General features: G+C 33.0%; 1 non-coding gene across 1 annotated transcript; it reads right to left on the bottom strand.

The window, feature by feature from the left end:
- Positions 1-242: 242 nt before the first annotated feature.
- Positions 243-348, bottom strand: LOC133813093 (small nucleolar RNA R71). Its single transcript, XR_009884137.1, has one exon. It is a non-coding gene; the product is annotated as a small nucleolar RNA R71 (small nucleolar RNA).
- Between the last annotated feature and the right edge of the window lie 24,260 nt (positions 349-24,608).

Raw genomic sequence — 24,608 nt, 5'->3', positions numbered from 1 at the left:
ATTCAGTTTGGGGGGCTACCTAATGAGGATCCAAACCTCCATATTACCAACTTTTTGGAGCTATGTGCTACTTTCAAATGAATGGAAAAAGTAATGATGTAATCCGTTTAAGGCTATTTCCATTTTCCTTGAGAGACAGAGCTAAAAGTTGGTTGATTTTGCTTCAAGCCAACTCCATTTTGACATTGGAGGACCTTGCCCAAAAATTCCTCGCTAAGTACTTTCCTCCTACTAAAGCAGCTCGGATTAGAGGTGAAATAAATAATTTCTGTCAATTTTAGGGGGAATCATTATATGATGCTTGGGAAAGGTTTAAAGAGTTGCTTCAAAATGCCCACATCATGGTATTGTGAAATGGATGTTGGTGCATACTTTTTATAATGTGCTGAGGGGAGACACAATGACTATAATAGATGCAACAGCGGGTGGAGCATTTATGAGCAAAAGTGCTAACGAAGCATATGAGATCTTGGAGGAAATGGCCATTAATAATTATCAATGGTCAACTGGGCGTGAAAATAAGAAGGTGGCGTGAGTTCTAGAAGTTGATCTAATTGCTATGCTCACCACTCAAATTGCTTCGTTGACCAAGCAAATGCAACAACATAATAACATTTCAGCTCAAGCGATGCAACTACAACCTACTCCTATTATTTGTGAGACATGTGGAGGCCCTCATCACTTTCAGCAATGCCCAGTAATGGGTTCTTATTCAGTAGATAATATTCCACTTGAAAAGGTGCAAGACATTAGTAATTACCCAAGACAACCGAATAACAACCCATGCCCCAACACTTATACTCCAGCGTACAAGAACCACCCAAATTTTTCATGGAGTAATAATCAAGGGCACCAACCACAATATCATCCAAATCTGCCTCAATATCCTCCAAATAGACCTTCTTATGGGCTCAATCAAAGACCCTCTTATGACAATCAAAGGCAACAAATTCCACACATCAACAACCACCACCTCGAGTGACTAAACCAGAGGTACCCACTGATTTATTAAGCCAATTTATGACAGAAACAAGATCCTCCATTTGGAGCTTAGAAACACAAGTTGGTCAACTTGCAAAGTTAATGGCAGACCGTAATCAAGGGGCTTTACCTAGTTCCACAGTGGTGAATCCCAAAGAGCAATGTCAACTTGTCACTTTGAGGAGCGGGACTAAGTATGATGGGCCTACAGTGGATGACGAGGGAAAGAAGATGGAGGATCAACATGCCACTAGTCAAGCACAAGATAAGGTTACTGAAGACCTTCCAAAGAAAGAGAAGCTGAAATACATCGAGCCTACACCAAAGATTCCTTATCCTCATCTATTTCGAAAGGCCAATCTTGACAAACAATTCTCCAAATTTCTTGAGGTATTTAAGAAACTTCACATTAACATTCCTTTTGCTGAGGCTCTTGAAAAAATGTCGAGTTATGTGAAGTTTATGAAAGAGATATTGTCTAATAAGAGAAAAATGGAAGATTATGAAACTGTGGCTTCGACAGAAGAGTGTAGTGAAATTATTCAAAAGAAGCTTCCTCAAAAGTTAAGAGATCCGGGTAGTTTCACTATACCTTGCACCATTGGAAATTTTCATTGTGAGCGGGCTTTATGTGATTTGGGTGCAAGCATTAATGTAATGTCGATGTCCGTATTTAGAAGACTTGTTTGGGGGAAGCTAGACCCACTATTGTTACTCTTCAATTGGTCGATCATTCATTAACACACCCCCGAGGTATTATTGAAGACATTCTTGTCAAAGTGGACAAGTTCATTTTTTCCAGCTGATTTTATTGTTCTTGATATGGAGGATCATGAAGATGTTCCAATTATTTTGGGGAGACCATTTTTAGCCACCGATCAAGCTTTGATAGATGTTCAAAAAGGAGAGTTGAGGCTAAGAGTGCAGGTCGATGAGGTTGTATTTAATATGTTTAAGGCTTTGAAGTGTCCTAGAGCAAGCGATAGTTGCTTTATTGTGAATGTAATTGAGGAAAGTTTGTCAAAGGAAAAATTCATCGAAGAATCGCTTAAGATGAGTCTTATTTTGCCAAGTATGGAAGACTGTGATGACATTGAGGTCATTGAATATGTAAATTGGTTAAACTCTATTGGACCTATTTATAAGATGAAATATGAGGAACTTGGACAAGGGTCCGAGAGACCACTACCATCTATTGAGAAGCCACTGGTACTTGAATTGAAGACTTTACTGAAACATCTTAAGTATACTTATTTGGGTAAGAATGACATTTTCTCGGTTATTATTTCAACTTCATTATCTACTGTTGAAGAGGAAAAATTATTAAGAGTGCTTCGAGCTCATAAACTGGCCAATGGTTGGACCTTAGCTGATATAAAGGGTATTAGTCCCTCTATTGTTATGCACTTTGTTTCAAAATGGTAATCAAATTAGTTTCAACACATGAATATGCTCACTACCCCAACTTAAATGATACATTGTCCTCAATGTCTAACGTTATGCATATGTTAAGGGTAAAATTGTAAAATGATATTCACCCAAGCAAAAACAAAACAACAAACACATAAAAGTAAAAATAAAAAGTAAACACACAAAACAAAAAGGAAAGATAAAACATGATTAGTCTTTGGTAGACAGAAGTTGTTATATTATTTTATAATATAATGTAATATTATATTATTTTATAATATAATGTAATATTATATTATTTTATAAAATAATGTTTTAGATTAAATAAATGTGACAAAGAGTGTCACATATTGTAACATATAATAGAGAGTTACAATATTTAGATATATGTGAATATCTAAATTATTGGTAATTGTGCCCTGAAAGCATATGTAGTAGACATTGTTTTAAGTAATAAATAAATAAATTGAATTTGTTATGCATATATTTTATGGACTATATTATTTTGTGATAAGACTAAGTAAATATCAGAAAAATTCCTAAGTTCATATATGTGATCTCAACCACGTATTGGTACGGGAAGATTGTGTTTGAGATAAATGAACTTGAATACTTCGCAGTAAAATAAAGTTATGGAATCTTTAGATTAATTACTGCAAGTACGGTCCACTAGTATTATGAATACATGTGATCTAGATCCGGATTACTAGTGTAGTAGGACACTTTAGTGGAGGTGCTTTATATATTAGAGAATATATAGAACTGGACCAGATATGTTTATTAATACTTAGTTAAATACCGTTTCGAAGTATTAATTAAATATATAAACTGATGATCATATACAAATATATCTTAATCCTGAAGTTACTATGAACTCCTGTTTATGTTATATGAGTTCTTTGATTCACTCATTAGGGTTTGTCAGAATGATCAGGCTAGAAATTTTTGTTTTTAGGAACTCATTAATGTAAATGGCTGGGGACATAGTATATAGATAAGGAATATATACCTTCTAGCAAGAGATTGAATAATGGTTATCTTAAGAGTTGACTTTTGGGACTGAAAGGTTATTGAGCTCAAATTCATAATTTGGTTATGAATTAACCTTCACTAGTAAAGTCAATGGTACTTAAGGAAACAAGATATAATTAAAAGGGTAAAACAGTAATTTTATTCCCAATTAATTATGAAACATTATTAGAGGGTTAATTTGTATGTAATGGTTATATCAATGGACGCTTTATTGTTATAAAGTACTCAGTAAATGAAATGTTTATAATTACAATAGTGCAGTCTCATATTTATAATGGAGCAATTATGAGATTAATAAATTAAGATTATTTTATTAAAGAGTTTAATTAATAATCACAAATTTATTGGAGCTTGGAATTATAGGTCCATAGGTCCCCACAGTAGCTCTATCAACATTATTCAAGGCAAGAGTTGATATAAATGGTAAAATGGTAAAAAGACATATTTAAGAAGAAATTTGTTCTTCTGGCCAAAATATGCAATTATGTGATAATAGTGATTAATTAATTAATTAAAAATTAGTTGTAATTATCAAAATTAATTAATTATTGTGTAATGTTCAAAATTATATATATTTAATTTATTATAATTTTCAAAATTATAATAAAATAAATATTAAATTTTCAAAATTAATATTTAATTAAATATCTTTATTTGAGTGGGACATAATAATCTGACAAGTTCAAATTGGATTTGAATTTAAAAGATTAATATTTATTCAAATAATTAATTATATGTGATAATTAATTAAAAAGATAATAGATTCAAATTTGAATTAATTATCAAGTTGTTGGATTTTATCTAATAAGGTAGTTTGAATAAATAATTAAATAATTGTGGAAAAAATCTTGGACCCTATTTTGTAGGGAGCTACACGCACCAAGGAGTCCCATGGACTCACTTGGGCGTGTAGCACAGTAAAGAAACAAGATTGGATTTTTCACTTCTATTTATTTAATTAATTAATTAATTGATAAGTCAAAAGTTAGTTTTGATGTTTACATTATTAAAATAATTAAATAATAGTTGAAAAAACAAATTCTCCTATTTTATGGGGTACTGCACGACACACACAGACTGTGTGTGGCATGCAGCTATAGTAATCAGGGAGTGGATTTTTCACTTTTATTTATTTAATTAATTAATTAATGGAAAATTCAAAAAGATAGTTTTAATATTTTTATTACTAAGATAATTAATTAAAATATAAATTGTAATTGGTTACATATTTATTTTTTAAATTTAAATATTTTCTATATAAGTTAGACTTATCAGAAAATACAATATACTCAATTTCTCGCTCTAAGAAAAGAACGATACTTTCCATCTCTCCCTGAAAAGATACAGAACCAATCTCAAGCCTATTCTCTTGTTCTCATGTGTTGAGTACATTAAGATGAATCAGAAATATACCATCATTTATTCTCTAAGTGCCCACACACTTCTTGAGGTGTAGAGAACGATGTGGAAGATCTTGGTGTGAGTACTTGGGAGCAGCTTGGATAGGAAGATCGTTTATTTTACAAAAAGATAGCAAGGACAATTGATTGGCATCAAGAGGTATGTTCTTTATTCTTTTCTTGCTTATGATTAATATATGTATATTAATGGATCCGCATATTTAAAAGTAGTTTAAATATGTTACAAAATGTTTGTTGTACACTGGGCCAACCCATCACACAATTATGTTGTGTATTAGGAAACTCGTTCCTAAAACAAATATGTAACATATTTGGTCTTACAAATTTGTAACTTCCAAATATTTCCCATTATTGTGCAGATTTGTTGTTATACAATATTGAGATGAATTTCTTAAAGCCACATGTGAAATGGCTGTTAGAGATGTGATTTTAACCCCAATAATGTGTTTTGGGGTAACAAAATCATTTGGGGATGGATTGAAACCATTTGGAAAAACAACACATTTTTATGTGCTGAATTTGGTCAGTGGCCGCAGCAAGGAATGTTGGTGACCGCAGCCTTGGGAACAGAGACCAGTGGCCACGGCCACAAAGGCTTGACTGACCAAAAATTTTCAGTTTTTTCAACCTTTTTTGAACGACTCCCAAAAACACAAATAACTCCCAAATCTCATTTTTAATTCCATAAACATTCAATTAATTATTGGTAACAGCCATGGGGGTTGGTGGAATTTGAAACTCAAAGGGTGTCTCTAAACTCTACAAATAAGAGTCTATTACTCACTTGTAAGACACAACTTTTCTATTCATTAGAGCACTTGACTAGAAAACACCTAGAGGCTTGATTATTCCATAAAGTAATTTCCAAATCTATGAGAGATCCCTTAGTGCTTGAGTTAGGGGAAATAAGCTTTTGGACAAAGGTTTCAAACCTTGTTCAAGTTAGTGATCCCCAACACTCTTCACTTTGGTAGTGTGAGTGAGAGCTATTTGTTATTTGATTCTTGTTCTTTTCTTTTATTCTATTGCTTTTCATCTTCATATTCTTCTTGTCTATTTACTTGTATTTCTTGTTTAGAGTTGTAATCTTTTCTTTTCTTTTTGTTACAAACAATTTTGCTTTATTTGTAACCTTTTGTTTAGAGTTGTATTTCTCCATTCTCTTCTTCTAATTCTTCTATTGTTTATTTGTATTTTTAGTCATAGAGTTGTAACATTATTTAATAAATATTATTTATTTGTAATATTTTGTTTAGAGTTGTAATATTTCTTACCATTTCCCTTGAAATAACATATATTTTCCTAACATTCAAAAGCTTATGGCTTTGTTTGTTTCAATGGAAGGTGAGACTATCAAGATCATGAATCAAGACCTAGTGAGGTTGGATAGGTTTGATGGGTCCAATTTCACTAGATGGCAAGACAATGTGAGATTTCTCTTGACCACTCTCAAGATCACCTACATCCTAGAGTCCACCCTAGAACCTCTCCCAACGCCATCTAACAAGGACACTCCCGATGAGGTGGAGAAAAGAAGGAAGAATGAGGAGGACAATCTCCTCTGTAGGGGTCATATCATCAACGCCCTTTCCGATAGGCTCTATGACCTCTACATCGAGACCAAATCGACAAAGGAAATATGGGATGCACTTGAGACAAAATTCAAGGCGGAAGAGGAAGATACCAAAAAGTTTTTGATATCTCAATATTTTGAATTCAAGTTTTTTGGTGATAAACCTATCCTTCCTCAAATACATAAATTGCAAATAATTGTTAACAAGTTGAAAGTTTTGAAGATTGAGCTTCCCAAGGCCTTTCAAGTCGGTGCTATAGTGGCTAAATTACCACCAACTTGGAGGAGCTATAGGAAAAGAATCATTCATAAAAATGAGGATTATTCTTTGGAGGAAATCCAAAAGCATATTCGAACCGAGGAGGAATCGATATGTAGAGATAAACTTGTGGAGGGTTCTAATGGAGAGACTTCCAAAGCAAAGGCGGTGTCACAACCAAAACATCCCAAAAACAAAGGGAAAGGCAAGAAGGGTAATGAGACATCCTTGGGTCTAGGAACCAACCCAAATAATTTTAAGGGCGAGAAAGGTCATTGCTTTGTGTGTGGGCAAAATGGTCACTATGCTAGAGAGTGTAGGCATAGAAAATACCAACAAGGACCTAAGGTAAATGCAACTCAAGAGGAGAATATAGTTACTACCCTTAGTGAGGTGAATGCGGTCCAAGACAAGGTGAAGGGGTGGTGGTATGATACATATGCCACCGTCCATGTGACCTATGACAAATCATTGTTCAAGGCCTTTGAAGAATCAAAGGGAAACCGTGAGATTCAAATGGACAATGAGGGAAAATCCAAGGTACTTGGCAAAGGTACCATTGAATTCTTTTTCAACTCCGACAAGAAAGTAACATTAGTGAATGTACTTTATGTTCCCGAAATGAGTAGAAACTTGGTAAGTGATGATTTGCTTGGCAAGCCTGGCATTAAAGCCGTTTTTGAGTCCAGTAAACTTATTCTTACCAAATCCAATGTATTTTTAGGAAAGGGTTACTCTTGTGAGAGTATGGTTAAGTTGTGCACCAATGATGTAACTTTCAATGTTATCAATAAAAATGTTAATTCCGCCTATATAGTTTAGTATGATGCCTTATTTTTATGCATCTTAGACTATCTCACATAGGTTTTTCAACCATTAAAAGAGTAGTAAAATATGGTATGATTGCATGCAATATTAAAAACTATGGTAAATGTGAAACATGTGTTAAGGCTAAAATGATTAAGAAACTATTTCCTAGTGTAGAAAGATCATCTAATTTACTAGATTTAATCCATAGTGATCTTTGTGAATCAATTTGTGTTTTAACTAGAGGTGGTAAAAGGTATTTTCTTACTTTTATAGATGATTTTAGTAAATATATCTATGTGTTTCTTTTAAAGCATAAAGATGAAACTTTTGATGCTTTTAAAGTATATAAATTAGAAGTTGAAAATCAACTCAATAAAAATATTAAGGCGCTAAGAAGTGATAGAGGAGGTGAGTACTTCTCTAATGAATTCAATACATTTTGTGAAGAAAATGGTATAATTCATGAGTGCACCACACCTTATACACAACAACACAATGGTGTTGCCGAAAGGAAAAATAGGACTCATCTAAAGATGATAAATTCTATGTTGGTGTTTTGTAAGTTAAACTTAAACATATGGGGTGAAGCATTATTAACTGCTTGTCACATTCTTAATCGAATACCGATGAAGAAAAATGAGATATCTCCATATGAGTTATGGAAAGGAAGAAAACCCAACATAGGGTACTTCAAAGTGTGGGGGTATCTTGCATATTGCAAGAAAAACGAACCTAATAGAACAAAGTTAGGTTCAAGAGCCATAAAGTGTGCTTTTGTTGGTTATGCCAACAATAGTAAAGCTTATAGGCTATTAGACTTAGAGTCTAATGTTGTGATTGAATCTAGAGAAGTTGAATTTTTTGAGAACATGTTATGTGACAAAACATTTCAAGCTTCAACATCTCTAAAGGAGAATATGTTATATGAGAATAATTCTCAAGCATCTACATCCAAAAATGATTCTTACGAGGAGAATTCTCAAAGGAATGTAAAGCAACATATTCAACTTAGAAGAAGTCAAAGGCTTAGAAAGGAGAAAAGTCTATTATTGGATGAGATAGATTCTCAACAAATTTCTTTCTACATGGTAGAAGGAAATAGAGAGGAAGTCATTAGGAAAATTCCTATTGTACTTCTTGTTGAGGATGATCCTAAGACTTATAGAGAAGCCATGCAATCAAGAGATAGTGCATTTTGGAAAGAAACCATCAATGATGAGATGGATTCCATTATTTCCAACAACATTTGGGAATTGGTAGACCTCCCACCGGGGTCTAAGCCAATTTGGTGTAAGTGGGTATTTAGGAGAAAATACCACACTGACAGCACTATCCAAACCTTTAAAGCTAGATTAGTAGCTATAGGGTTTAGGCAAAAGGAGGGTATCGATTATTTCGATACCTATGCGCCTGTTGTAAGAACAACTTTTATAAGAATTTTGTTTGCTTTGGCTTCTATGCACAACTTGTATGTTCATCAAATGGATGTCAAAACGGCATTCCTTAATGGTGACCACAATGAGGAGGTCTATATGGAACAACCCGAAGGGTTTTTCCTACCAAGATATGAGTATGTAGACTTGTAAAATCCTTATTTGGATAGAAACAAGCTCCTAAGCAATGGCATGAGAAATTCGATCAAGCCATCATGTCTAATGGGTTTAGGCATAACAATGGAGACAAGTGTTTGTATTCCAAAACTTGTAAGGGATATGTGATCATTGTTTGCTTATATGTGGATGACATGCTTATTCTAAGTGATAGCATGAAAGGGATAGAAATTACGAAGAGGTTTCGATCATCAACCTTCAAGATGAAAGACCTTGGAGAAGTTGACACCATGCTTGGTATCAAAGTGAAGAAACATAGTGGGGGTTTTGCATTAGGGCAAGCCCACTATGTTGAGAAAGTATTGAACAAATTTAACCATCTCAAGGTTAAAGATACCAATACTCCATTCGATCATAGTGTAAAACTAGAGAATAATGATGGAAGAGCGGTGGCTCAATTGGAGTACGCTAGTGTTATAGGGAGTCGTATGTACGCTGCCCAATGTACTAGACCTTATATAGCATTTGCGGTAAGTAAACTTAGTAGGTTTATAAGTAATCCAAGTGTGGATCACTGGAATGCTATTGGGATAGTCCTAGGTTATCTCAAGAAAACCAAAGGACTAAGCCTTCACTCTTCCAAATTTCCTTCAATCTTAGAAGGATATATAAATGCAAGCTAGATATCCAATCTTGGGGACAACTTGTCCACAACTAGTTGGGTATTTACACTTGGTGGGGGTGCAATTTCTTAGGGTTCCAAGAAACAAACATGTATATCTCATTCCACTATGGAAGCAGAGTTTACAGCTCTAGCTTCTACTGGCAAAGAGGCCAAATGGTTAAGGGATCTATTGATAGAGATACCCCTAATCAAAGAGAATGTATCCACTATATCGATACATTGTGATAGCCAAGCAACATTGGCTAAAGCATTCAACAGAGTGTATAATGGGAAGTCTAGACGCATTAGTCTAAGACATGGATATGTAAGGAAATTGATTCAAAGAGGTGTCATCTTAATACCCTATGTGAGAACAAGTGAAGACCTGGCATATCCTTTCACTAAGCCACTAACGAGAGATTTAGTGGCTGCATTATCTCAAGGGATGGGACTTAAACTCCTTAAAGAGATTCACAATTGATGGTAGCCTATCTTAACAATAGTTATTTAACTAGTGTTAGGTTCAATAGGTAACAACAAGCCAGTCAAGTGAATATTAGTTGTACTCAAAACAAGTCTCATCTGAGATGTTGAGTACTTGTGAGTTACCAAGTTGAGGGTTAAAACTGGGAGGTTTTTTAATAGAATTCAGTCTTGTGAAGACAAGTATTTTTGGTAACAAAATACTGTTAGAGTTTTACCTATATGGACCTAGGGGTGGTGTCGCCTCTCATGAGAATTGGGAGTATTCTCAAGAACGTCCATGAATGGAAAGTGCACATGGCCATTAACAGGGCAAAGCGAGACATAGAGATTTTAAGTGAACATGGCAAAGGTGTGTGCGTTATCACCGATTTATTATTATGAAAATATGGTTCAATGCCTAGTGCAACCAAATTTTCAACAATTTTTGTGAAAATTACACTATAGTAAAGTTCAAGTTGAAAAACACTTTATTTTATGCACCAATGCAATGACTCCTATAAGATAGAGTTATTATTTAATCAAGTGGGGCATATGCTATATTTTAAAATATAATGTTGATTGATTAACTAAGTGTTACAATAGATAACTATTTAATCTAGTGGGGGAATGTTATATTATTTTATAAGATAATGTAATATTATATTATATTATATTGTATTGTATTATATTATATTATATTATAATGTTTTAGATTAAATAAAAGTGACAATGAGATATATGTGAATATCCAAATATGTAACATATTTGGTGTTACAAATTTGTAACTTCCAAATATTGCCCATTATTGTGTAGGTTTTGGGGGTTACAAAATCATTTGGGAATGGATTGGAACCATTTGTAAAAACAACACATTTTTGTGTGCTGAATTTAGTCAGTGGCCACGAACAGGAATGTTGGTGGCCCCAGCTTGGGGAATAGAGACCAGTGGTCGCAGCCACTGATACTCCTGGCCATGGCCGTAGAGGCTTGACTGACAAAAAAATTTCAGTTTTTTCAACCTTTTTTGAACAGCTCCTAAAAACACAAATAACTCTCAAATCTAATTTTGAATTCCATAAACTTCGAATTAATCATTGGTAACAACCATGGGGGTTGGTGGAATTTGAAATTCAAATGGCGTCTCTAAACTCTATAAATAGGAGCCTATTGCTCACTTGTAAGACACAAATTTTCTATCCATTAGAGCACTTGGCTAAAAAATACCTAGAGGCTTGATTATTCCATAAAGCAATTTCCAAATCTGTGAGAGATCCCTTAGTGCTTGAGTTAGGGGGAAATAAGCTTTTGGACAAAGGTTTCAAACCTTGTTCAAGTTAGTGATCCCCAACACTCTTCACTTTTCTAGTGTGAGTGAGAGTTGTTTGTTATTTGATTCTTGTTCTTTTCTTTTATTCTATTTCTTTTCATCTTCATATTCTTCTTCTCGATTTACTTGAATTTCTTGTTTAGAGTTGTAATCTTTTCTTTTCTTTTTGTTACAAACACTTTTGCTTTATTTGTATCATTTTGCTTAGAGTTGTATTTCTCCATTCTCTTCTTCTAATTCTTCTCTTGTTTATTTGTATTTTCGGTCATAGAGTTGTAACATTATTTAATAAATATTATTTATTTGTAATATTTTTTCTAGAGTTGTAATATTTCTTACCATTTCCATTGAAATAACTAGTTTCCTAATAGAAGCATCGCTCTCAGGCAAGTCTACGAACTGCATATTGGTGTACTATCCAGTATCAAAAATTAATTTTCTTTTATCATGCGTCTTGAAAATAGAGGCGTTAACCACATTTTCAGATAAAAGAAAATGTTCTATTTCAAAATCATGGAGGAATTTATGTGGAACTAAGAAATATTTTATGATTTCCTCCACGACTTGTCTATCACATCAATATGATAGCATTTTATTTCATTCGGAGTGGTTGAAAGAATTTCAGCATGGGAAAGAGTTTCACTCCAAATGGTAATGACATCATCCTCAATAGGTTTGTCAAAACGGGAGTATATGATGGTGGCATTGTGTCATCTTGTGATGGGAATGGACTTGATTTTGTGACAGAACAACGCCAGTCCATTCCAAAAATTGAGCCTTAAGTTCTCTAAGTTCCTCCATAAATTGTGTATTAAACTCTCTTTGTGCCTCCATAAATGTGTGTGAAGTGTCATCTAAGGAATTCCTATCAGTCCAGACACTATATGGAGGTTCATGGGGGAAGTTAGGAAACTTTTGCTCAAAATTCATGTCAGGTGATGCATGGTAGTTGTACTCAGATTTCCAACTAAAATCTTGGGTTTGTTCCAGCTAGAATTATGATTCCTATGGTCGACTCTTTCAAGGTCACAATAACGTGTTAGGATTAATGTCCTAAAAGCATGTAAATACATTTTATTGGTTTTAAGTAAAAGTACAATTTTATCATATTTGAATGTTATAATTATTGTTTGAATTAATTATATAATAATATCAAGAAAATTCCCTACTCATTCATGAGAATATGATCTTGTATTAGTATGAGAGAATTAAGATCATATATAATGAATAAAATAGTCAGTAACATATTAAAGTAAGGAATCTTTAATGAATAGTTACTTGTACGATTTGCTAAGCATACGAGATGCAAGTAATCTAAATTCAGATTACTAATGTAGATAGACATCTTAGTAAAGGTGTTGTATTTAATAGAGATTATATATGACAGGACCGATGAGAATTAATTATCTTTATAAATTTTCCGTTTGACGTAAAAATTCAATTCTTATCATAATAGATGATCATTTGTAGATCAGTCTAAATCTTTAGTATTCATGAACTTCTGTTTATGTTTATTGGATCTTTTGATTCACTCATTAAGGTCTCTTAGAATAATAAGGCTAATGACTTTTGTTTTGGAGATTCAATATCATGGATGACTAGGAACATGAATTACAATAATGGAATCCATGCTTTCCTAACGAATCGAATATTGGTTCCCTTAAGGGTTGATTCTGGAACTGAATAATTATTGTAACGACGCAAATTTGCTAATGAGGCTTAGGGCTTTGATTAGTGTGCCTGGAGGGCAATAAGCGAATTACTGCTTTAATATATGAATTTATGTGAATATGTGATAGAGATGCATGTTTAGTTGAATTAAATATGCATGTAGGCCCCGTTTGGATATTAGGGGTATGTTTGTGATTTTAGCCCGTTGATAGTATAAATGTGATAAATAATATATGTATGTGATATATCTGTGTAGCACGATCCGAGACAGTTCTAGGGAGTAGTTAGCCGGAAAGTCACAATGGGGTTAAGAATCCGACTCAGGGCGAGTCAAGGGGTATTGTGGGTACTAGATGTCTTATGGGGTTATTGGGTTATAGAAATAAATATTTGGAGATATATTTGAGGTTAGAATGTCTAGGAAGGAATACTGGGGAAATTTACCATTTTTCCCTCAATGACGTTTTGGTACCCTGAGCCTTAAGGTAACCATATAAGCTTAAGTTGAATAAAACAAAACAAAGGAAATATTGAGAAACTTGGAGAAACCGACTTTAGCTTCTGCCATTCACTCTCTTTATTCTCAAAACCACACTAAGGGGGAAAACTTGAGGAAATGAGCTAGGAAAATTCAGAGTTTCAAGCTGGGACTTTGGAGAATTGAAGCTTGGAACTTAGAGAATCTACACAGAAACATAATTAATCAAGGTAAGCTCCTAATATGTTGAACTGTGTTAATTTGCAGCTGGTTTTAAGGTTGAAAATTAGAGTTTTGCGTGTTGGAGGGATGAGGATTCAACTTTGATTTTTATAAGGTTTTGGCTTGAGTTTTTGTTGGGTTTTGCTGTTGAATCTATGGTATAACCATTGTGATAATTAGTTAGGGTTGTTGGTTTGATTTTGGGGATAATTGGATTGATTGTTGAGGTGAAAATGGTTTTTATTATGGGCATGAAGGGTTGGGCCGCGGCACTGTTCTTGAGTGTTGCAGCCCTACGAAGCTGAGGAGCCAGGGAGGCTCTGCCTCTGGGGAGCGACGCGGCGCCATAGGGTAGGGCCGCGGCTCAAATGGGCGTCAGAGAGGTTCTAGCCTCTGTTTTGGGGGCGGGCCGCGGCGCCAGTTCTTAGGGTCGTGGCTCAAAAGGGAAATTTTGGCTAAATGAAGGTTTTAAGCGCAGGAACCTAACCTAGGGTGCTCGGAATCGATTCCACCACCATGTTTGGTGGAATTCGATGTCCCGGAAGCTAAAATTATATCTGGAAACCGTTACTCGAATATTAATGGAATCCTTTATTATGCGTTGTGACTAGGTTTTCTTCTAGGCTCGGGATAAAGGACTGTGCTCGTGATCGCGGTGCTTGGGAAGCTCGGGATATAGGTAAGAAAACCACTGTTCCCATAGAGCTTGTGTGCAGGGCTGAGCCCTATGTGAATGTGTTGCAGGGCATAGCCCTTTAATTGCATTTGTTCAAGTTTAGTATTTGCTTTATTATGCTATGGTTGCATATGTGTAAATGTTCGGCAAGAGCCGAGAACGGTGCAGGCCGAGGTCGGCAAGGCCGGGAACGGCAAGGGGCCGGGAACGGCGTTAGGCACGTGGAGTGCAAGGCCGAGTGCAGCAAGGGGCCGGGAGCAGCATTGAGCACGTGGAGTGCGAGTTGCCAGGGCGAGACCCTAAAGGATACCTGGGATATCCTCACGGTGTGGAACGCGAACCCAGGGCCTGGTAAAGCGCCTGGGACAGCTTGGCCGTATGTGTTTAGCCTATTGATGGCATGTTTATATGCTAAGTGTTTGTTGTGCATATGTTGTCAGCTTGTGAGGGTTTTCTTGCTGGGCTTCAGCTCACGGGTGCTCTGTGGTGCAGGTAAGGGCAAGGGGAAAGTCGACCAACCATGAGTACGAAGAGCGTGAAGTGGCGCGTACATGTTTGGCCTGCCTGGCTGCCACAGCCAGTGATTTTGAGAGATAATTGTTTTAAAACCTAGATTTTGTCGTCTAGTCAACTTGGTTTGTACTTATATGTTGCAAATATTTCTAAACAGTATTTTGGGATCTTAAGTGTCAAACACCTTATATTTTTTTTTAGTAAATGGAATTATTTTCAAAGTTTATTTCTCTGTTTATGATTTGATTACACTTTTGATTTAAAACCTCGATTAGCGAGTTAAATGCACGTTTAAAACTCACTTAGTAACGGCTCTAAGGAAGTAGGGCGTTATAGTTATTGACCTCAAATCTATAATTAGATTATAGATTAATTATTCGCTAGTGAATTAATGGTACTTAAGGATCAATAGGTAATTAGAAGGGTAAAACAGTAATTTTGACCAGTTCTAATTAACGAACTAATAAAGGAGGACAGAACTACATATATTAATTATATCAATGGACTACTAGAAAAAACTCTGTAAATATATTTCTATAAATGCTTAGAGTGCAATTTCATATTTATAGTGGAGTAATTATGGAATTAATAAATAAGATTATTATATTAAAGAGTTTAATTAATAATCTAGTTTATTGGAGCTTCGTATTATAGGTCCATGGTCCCCAAATCACCTTTATCCTACACTGTCAAGGGTAAGGATGTCAAAAGAAAGTTTTGTAAAGAGAAAGGACTAAATTGCAAAGGAAATTAATTTTCCAGGGCAAGAAAATAATTATGTGATAATTATGGGTAATTGATTAATTATGAATTAATTAATTATTTAACTATATAGTTTTTATTTTGAAAAACTATAGGTTAAAATTAATATTAATCTTGTTTGGATTAATATAAAGAGAGAAAATAACAAATATCTTATTTATAATATGATATTTATTTATTTAATTTAAAACTGATATTTTAAGATAAAGTTAATTTTAAATTAACAGATAATTATGTTGGGATAAATATATTGTCTTAAAGATTGATTAAACAAACAAATGAGAAAATCAGGAAAACCTGATACAGGCTTGGGCGACAGACATTGTATTGTACAGTGTATGGCGCCTATACTAGGGATTTGATCCCTGGGATTTGAATTTTGAATTTCAAATATTTTTGTTTAATCAGTTATTTATTTATTCCTTTAAAATATGATTTAAATAAATAATTAAATGTAAATATCTAATCAGTTTTAAATTTGAATTATATTTTAATTAAATAAAGATTATTAAATTAGATTAAATATCTTTATAAGTCAGATAGTATGTGACTTTCAAAAAAAGGCTTCATTATTATTTTTGAGAAAAAAATATAGACTTTCTCTCTAAAGCGATACTTTTCTCTAAACTTGAAAATTATTCTAAACATTCTCTCTATCAAAACTCTCTAGATCTCATGTGTTTAGTACATCTGGGGAGTCAAATAAATCAATATTTTGAATCCTACGTGCCCACACACGTCCTTGTGTGTTTGAGGATTGGTCTAGAAGATCTAGGTGTGAGATCTCAAAACACTGGATAGGAAGATCATTAATTTATACAAAAAGACTCAAGGACACTTGATAGGCTACAAGAGGAAATCCCTGATCTGTTTGTATGTGATTTAATATTTATATATGTGTATGATCATGACTGGTATTAATATTTATTAAAATGAATCCATATACTACGTTGTGTACATTTGATTTGATCATTTAATACCAACAATTAGTATCAGAGCAGCCTATACACACACACACACATATATATATATATTAAATACTATGTGGGTTTCTTGCATTTGTTATATGTATGTTGATATGTATATTGAATGGATGAATATGTTTTTTGAATGTATAGTTGAATGATGGATCGTTAATTATATGGTGCTATTGGGTTAGGAATTTTATTGTTTTTCTAGATCTTGTGTAAGCCATAAAGGGCATAAGATTTTTATAATTTTATTTGAGAAATATGTATTTTAAAAAATCTGTACACAAAGATGAGGAGGAACTTGAGCCATGCACCTAAGAGGCACACGGCCCGAGCCCCTGCTCACTCACGCGCACGCCTAAGCCCGAGCCTCTTCCAGCCCCGCAGCTTCCTGTGTGTGCCCTGCGGGTCCCTGCGCGCACCTTGCACCCCTGCGCGTGCCATGCACCCGCCTGCCTCCGCACTTGCTGCGCCCGTGCGCCAGGCCCCTGGTCGAGCCCCTGCACACCAGCCAGCCACCCGAGCCCATGGCTTTCCTTGTGTCGTCGGCCCTAGGGCACCATCTTGGTGCCCAAAACCCTAATTCCTAAGTTGTTGCAAATATCTTTTATTCAATTAATTTTTAAGTTATTTGAATTTAAAAGTTTAATTATCTTATTTTATTTTATTAGAAAATAAATATCTTTTAGTTGATGAAAATATTTTAATATCTTAAGTTTAAATAATTATTTGAATTTGATTCTTTAATTATTTAAATTCAACTAAATTAAAAAAATGACAAAAATGGTTATTTTATTAAAAGTTAGTTTTAATTAAATAAATTAATTATAAAGTTTATTTCTAATTAATAAGTTTGGCAAAAAAAAAGTTTCTAAAGATTAGCAAGAAAGCCTAAAGGAGAGGAGGAGCATTATTGGAGGGTTTTGAAATCTACATAGGCTTAGATTGCAATTTTATTTCTAATTTTTCCAAAGGATTGTAAATCTTATAAATACCCATCAGTACTCGGTTCATCATTTATTGTTTATTTATTTATTTAAATAAATGCTCATTGATGTTTGATTGATAACATGATCATGCATTAGTCAATTACATGTCATTCATGAAACCCCACGTAGTTTTTCATTAATCATGCATCTTTTAGAAACATGATTATCTAGGATTGTCCTATTTGTATATATGAATTGTTTTGGAGCAACCAATTGCATGTAAACTACTAAGTATTAAATTAATTAAAACTTGGTAACTCACACCATAATAAAGGTAATAGATTTTATAGGCCTTTAAGATAACAAACTTTATGTAAAAAGCATTTTAGTAAAGTTAAATGAATGTAATGGGTAATTATATAGATCACATTAATTATAGAAATAGGCTCTTTTATAATTATGAATTTTATAATTAATTACATTCATAGGGTTATTAATAAACTAGTAAATTAATTTGGAATAAATTAATTAGTTTAATAAAACACATTTAATCTAAAATAGAAAGTGGGAGAAGGTGAACATCTCAATGTGACCTATGGTCTCCATTATTAGTACAACACCGTGAGATATGAATAGGGCATCGAGGCGGCTTTGTTTCCGTCCCCCTAAGGAAGGTTTCTAGACATATTAATACCAAGGTTAGATTCTTACGAAGATAGGAAGAAGTTATGTATTTTAGGCTTGACCGACCCTAAGGCGGCACTCTCTAAGCTAAGTCATGAATTCTGAAATAATGGGTTACACTTACAAAGATGTAATTAAGCTTTTGCGGTGGATAATTGCATCTTGACCAAACTAGCTGTACTTTATATTTAAAAGAGAAAATAAAGAGTAATTTTAAGTTTTAATTTATAATGATAAGATTGTCTTATAAGCTATCTGAATTTAACTTGACCGACCCTAAGGCGGCACTTTATTTGTTGGGTAGTTTTATCGTGGAAAAGTAAATGTTAATTTATGTGTTTTAATTGTTGCATTCATGCATCATGTTTACTTTCCAAAACATTGATATTTTTCAAATGATAATATTATTGCATTTTATTTTCAGTCATAAAATGTTGCCACCCAATTATTTTCCTATAACGTGTCCGATAATGCATCAAAAGATTGATGGTCATATAAAGAAAGTAAAAATGACTGAAGAGGATGAAGATGGATGGGCAAATTCAACTTTGTTCATTTTTCTAGCCAAAACTCTTAAACATATCTATAATGATAAGAGGCCTCCTCATGTACCATCATGGGCTGCAAGCAAAGTGGAACATGAGAAATATGATGATTGGATGAGATCAAATCACATGGCGAGATTTTACTGTCTTAGTACCATGAAAGAGAAGCTAAGAAAAAAGTTAAAACACATTGAATATGCTAGTGATTTGTGGGATGCTGCCTTTGAGGATTTACAGATAAGACCACAATCACAAAAAAGGTAGATATGATTTACCTTTACCTTGGGCTTAATAGTGGATTATGATACACAAAGTTCTAAATATTGATTTAGAAACCACTAATCATATTTTTTTTGTTCTTCTTTACAAACACTTGGGCTAAATATTGATTTAGAAACCACTAATCATATTTTTTTTGTTCTTCTTTACAAACACTTGAGCGATCAAGAGGAACTTGCAAATAGAGACAAAAAGTTGAAAGGAAAAGAGGAAAAGCGTCTAGTTCAAGAAAGCGTCAAAGAAAGTCCATTTATTTAAAATTCTATAGTTTTATTAAAAGAAAACTTTATTGTTGTTTGAACAATGTTTTGTTCATTTTAATAGTTATTTTGGAATTTTATTGCATGTAATGACTTTAGAATATTTTATTTATAATTTGATTATTCTTAATTTTTTCTTTAGGCATGCAATTGAATATTTGGACTTTATCGTTTTCATTAAAATGAACAAACACTCAATAATTCAAAATTATTTAAAGTAGCAAAACCGCAAGGTAACAAAAGACAAAAAGTTTCAAACGAGGATGACACATATCTTTGGCATCTTATACTTGGTCATATAGGTCTAGATAGGATAAATCAGTTAACAAAAGATGGACCTTTGAGAGAACTAAGAGTTGAAACTCTTCCGATTTGTGAATCTTGTCTAGATGGAAAAATGACCAAACGTTCGTTCTCAGCAAAAGGCAATAGAGCCAAAGAACCTTTGGAGCTTGTACACAACGATGTCTGTGGTCCAATCAATGTACAAGCAAGAGGTGGGTATGAGTATTTTGTCACTTTTATTGATGATTACTCAAGATATGGTCATACTTACCTAATGCTTAGGAAATCTGAAACATTTGGTAAGTTTTAAGAATTCAAAGCTGAGGCTGAGAAGTAGTTAGGTAAGACTCTAAAGACACTTCGATCTGATCAAGGTGGAGAATCTTTGGATTTAGAATTCAAAGATTTCATGTTGGAGCATGGTATTCTATCCCAACTCACAGCACCGTTTCTTCTTTCAGAAACACCATTTTGTTGTGGTGCTCCTCTCTCATTCTGGGGATATGCACTTCAAACGGCGACGTACATTTTGAATGTAGTCCCATCTAAGACCATTAGAAAAATGCCACTGGAATTGTGGAATGGAAACAAACCTAGTTTGCACCATTTCCACATTTGGGGTTGTCCTGCTCATGTTCTTATACCTAAATCAGGAAAACTTGATCAAGGTTGGAAGTGTGCATTTTTGTTGGCTACGCTCCAGAAATAAGAGGTGGCTATTTATATAGTCCCAAGGATCAAAAGGTATTTGTTTCCACAAATGCGACCTTCCTTGAACATGACTATATGAATAACTATAAACCTCAAAGCAAGGTAGTATTGAAGGAACTCATAGTTGATAAGATTTCATCACAATCATCTTCATCATTAAATGATAAACGACAAGCAGAGGAAACCATGATTCCTGAGAAAGAAACCCCGGTTCAACGTCGTAGTGGGAGGATTATGAGACAACCTGTTCACTACGAACATGAGGCACATGTCCTTATTTCTAATACAGTCAAGGACGGTCCATTTGTTGGGAAAACTTATACAGGATCTTATTCATTTGTAAATCTTATATTAAACAAATTAATATGAGACAACCTAGAACATGTTTCTAAAATTGAATTCATACAGAGATAATGATAAGAACACTTACATTATTGTGCAGCGAAATGATTGAGTCATTCCTTCAGTTTCTCTAACCCTTGTATCCTTTCTGTGGCAGGGTATCACCAAGAAACGGAACCGTTCTTCAATTTTCTTCACAGTTTTCCAAAGTATTCTTAGAATCACCTAGACTAGAGTGGGAAATTCTCAACGCATGAGATAGATACAAAGAGAAGAAGAGAAAAGAATATTGAGGCTTATAAAAGGACTTATGCTATAGAGAAAATCTAAAACCTAGAGCATCAAGAATAGATCTTCTGATTTTCTGTCAAATAGTCTTCCTGTCATCTCAAAACCTCTGTTTTCAACTCTCACTTAGCATTCCTTTTATAGGCTCAGTTAGGTTACTTATTTAATTAAAAATTTAATAAAATAATAGCAAATTATCAGCCCTAGGTTGAAATTATCACGGGTCATAGGCCCGTGAAATTTCTCTTTTAATTATAAGCTCGTTGGACTTAAAACCAATGAATGTATTATTTTCTATTGATTTAATCAATTAAATAATTATTTAAATCCTTTATCAAATTAATTATTTATAATTTGAACCTTGATTTAAATTTATTTATTAATTTATACACCAATTTATCTTAATTAATAAATCTGCCATAACTTCTCTTTTCTTCTCTAAATTACATAACTCTGTGAAACTATCCAAAATTGACCTGGTCAACTTTGATAATTAAATCAATTAATTGAGACTATCTAGATGATTTTATCCAAGGTACAGCGGGGATCATGGGTGTAAAGAACGCCCTAGACTAATACTTACAAAACATTCGCATAACATAGTTTATAAAAGAATACCACTCATTATCAAAGTCTCAGTGGGGACTTGCTTAAAACCATGCAAGCTGGCGCCATTAGTTTTAAAAGAAAACATAATTTTTTATGCAAAGTTCAAAAGAAACAAAAATTTAAATAACTGAGTCCCACTGATAATTAGGAAAGTCTCTTAAAACAAAACATAATTTAAATGGCGTTCTAAGATGATCGTTTTTCCGTCCATAGGATTACCCCACGCCATACAGCCCACGATGATAGAACTCCTCACGTCACCACGCGTGCCATAAGAAATCCTATTTACTACCTGAAAGGAAAGTAAGGGGGTGAGCTAAAAGCTCAGTAAGGAAGTACAAACAATGAGCAAGTAAGAATACAACAAATACAAATACTAACGTTCATCTTAAAACATCATGGCATATCATAACATTATCGTAACATATAATCATAGCATATCATAACGTTATCATAACATATCATCATAACATATCATAACGTTATCGTAACATGTCATCATATCACATTCATACAGCATACATGATGAGCATGGCTCGCTAGTTGTCCATGTCACCCTAATCATATTCATACAACATACATGATGAGCATGGCTCGCTAGTTGTCCATGTCACCCTATGAGGTAAACAAGAGTCTCTGGTCCTTGAATAACCTCGGCGCGTCCGCCCTAGGAGTTACGTCTTTATCTATAGTAACTCGTTTGATGTATCTAACATCGTAACTTGTTTGATGTATCTAACATCCATACACATATCATATTCAACATATCATCACATTATGACATTCATATTTCATAACAATTCATTCATACAACAGTCTTACCATTCATAGCATAAAATCATAGAATCTATCTAACTTCCTTACCTCAGGTCCAAGCTAAGAAATTTCACAACCTTTCAACGAGCCTATACCATAACCAAAACAATATTTCTTAGGTTCATAAAATTACTATTTTGCCCTTCCATACAACTCATGTGTGCATGGGCCATGCACACATAATACCAGTTACACATAACACGCAATTATTCTTAACTACACATAAAGCTATAAAAGAATAATGCTCATTTTACCTATTTTACATGCATGATCTTTTTATAAAAACCACATAGTTGAATAGTAAACATAATTTTGGACGTAAAAGTGGATTTGTATGTAACATGCATGCGTGAGAACATTGCGTAATAGAGACGTTTTAAAAACGATAATTCTACATTTCTTACTTTTATTGTTTTAAAATTAATAGACATATAACATGCTTTATTTTTCTTAAAATTTCTAAGTTGATTAAATTCCTCAAAACATTATTTTATTTTATAAAATAATTTGATTTAGCTTAAAAATAAAATATGTGACAATTTCATTCATTAATCTCAAATTACAAAGAATTAACCAAAAACTTGGAATTAATTAAAATGCCTATTTTTAATATGTTTCTTTAGAAAAGAAAATTTTAACATTGGTTAATTGTGTTACATAAATAATGTGAGAAAAATATATTTTTAAGTGTGGGAAAAAAATATATTTTTATTTAAATTATTTAAGACTATATTTTTTTTATGTAACATAAATCCATAATTAAATAATTATTTTAAAACTTTTTAAACCAAACTTTCAGCTACTATTTAATTTCTTTAAAAATCACAATAAATAGAATCTAAATATTTTTCTCAATCAAAATAAAGAAAATCATAACTTATCAAAATATGCATTCATACCATTTTAAAATACCATTTTTCAATATTACCATAACCTAGGATAATAATTTGTTCCAAAAACTCATCAAATTTATTTTAGTGAAACACACTTCACATTTTCTCACAAAAATTCCAGCAACTATTTTTACTTTTAAAAATCACCATATTCAATTTAAAACCTCATATTTTTCTAAAAATACAATAAAAATTCTGTATGTATTTATTTAAGTAAAATATCATTTTAATGGGACTTAAAATACCCTTTTTAATTTCATAAAATTAACATAACATCAAGGACATTACTTATGCATGCAAATCATTTTTTTATCAAACTTTTACCCAATTATTTACAAAAATCAGCAAGCTTAATTTCTCATTAAATTCATCTTTTATCCCAAAAATTTCACATAAAATCATACATGTCCAAAATCTCATCATGATCTTATTATATACATATTTCTAAGAATATTACTAACATATTCACATTCAATCTTATAAAATCCCATTTTTCTATTCTATTGAATCTACACATGAAATCCAACAAAACACTAACAATAACAATAACATACATTAATTCATAAACACCATATTTCATACATGTCTTTATAATAATCCTAACATGTTTTTATCATTTTTCCTTTTCTATATATATATTTTTTTCCATCATGTTAATTAACTAAAATAAATCTAATAAAGGAATAAAAGTGTGAAGAAAATCTACACATGTGCATCTTATTACCATATACTTGCACACACTAAATCACTAGGGTGCATCACTATCTACCATGCACCTTAGTGCATTCAACCAAATCTCACATAATCACATCAACTGTCACACTTATTTAAAATGTAACACTAATAGTAAAATAAACATGTTAAACAATTATTCACTTATTAAAATAAATAACCAAACAAACACTTAACAAATTTAAATTCAAAAAGATTATACCAAACAATTCTAACAATTAAATCAAACAATCAAATAAAACAAACAACAACTAAATAAAATAAACAACATTTAAATAAAATAATTCATCACACTTAACATTTAAATAAAATAGAACACAAAATTCAAATAATCTAAAAAAAATAAAATTTGGTGCACTACAATGGGCCTATGAAATCAAGCTCCAATAAGTTATCATAAATTTAACAAATAAATTTACTAACTTATTAATTCCTCGTGACTCCACTAAA

The sequence above is a fragment of the Humulus lupulus genome, chromosome 1, assembly GCF_963169125.1.
Source record: "Humulus lupulus chromosome 1, drHumLupu1.1, whole genome shotgun sequence".
NCBI lineage: Eukaryota > Viridiplantae > Streptophyta > Magnoliopsida > Rosales > Cannabaceae > Humulus > Humulus lupulus.
Note: the sequence above shows the minus strand (reverse complement) of the source record. Positions and strands in the feature narration are given on the sequence as shown.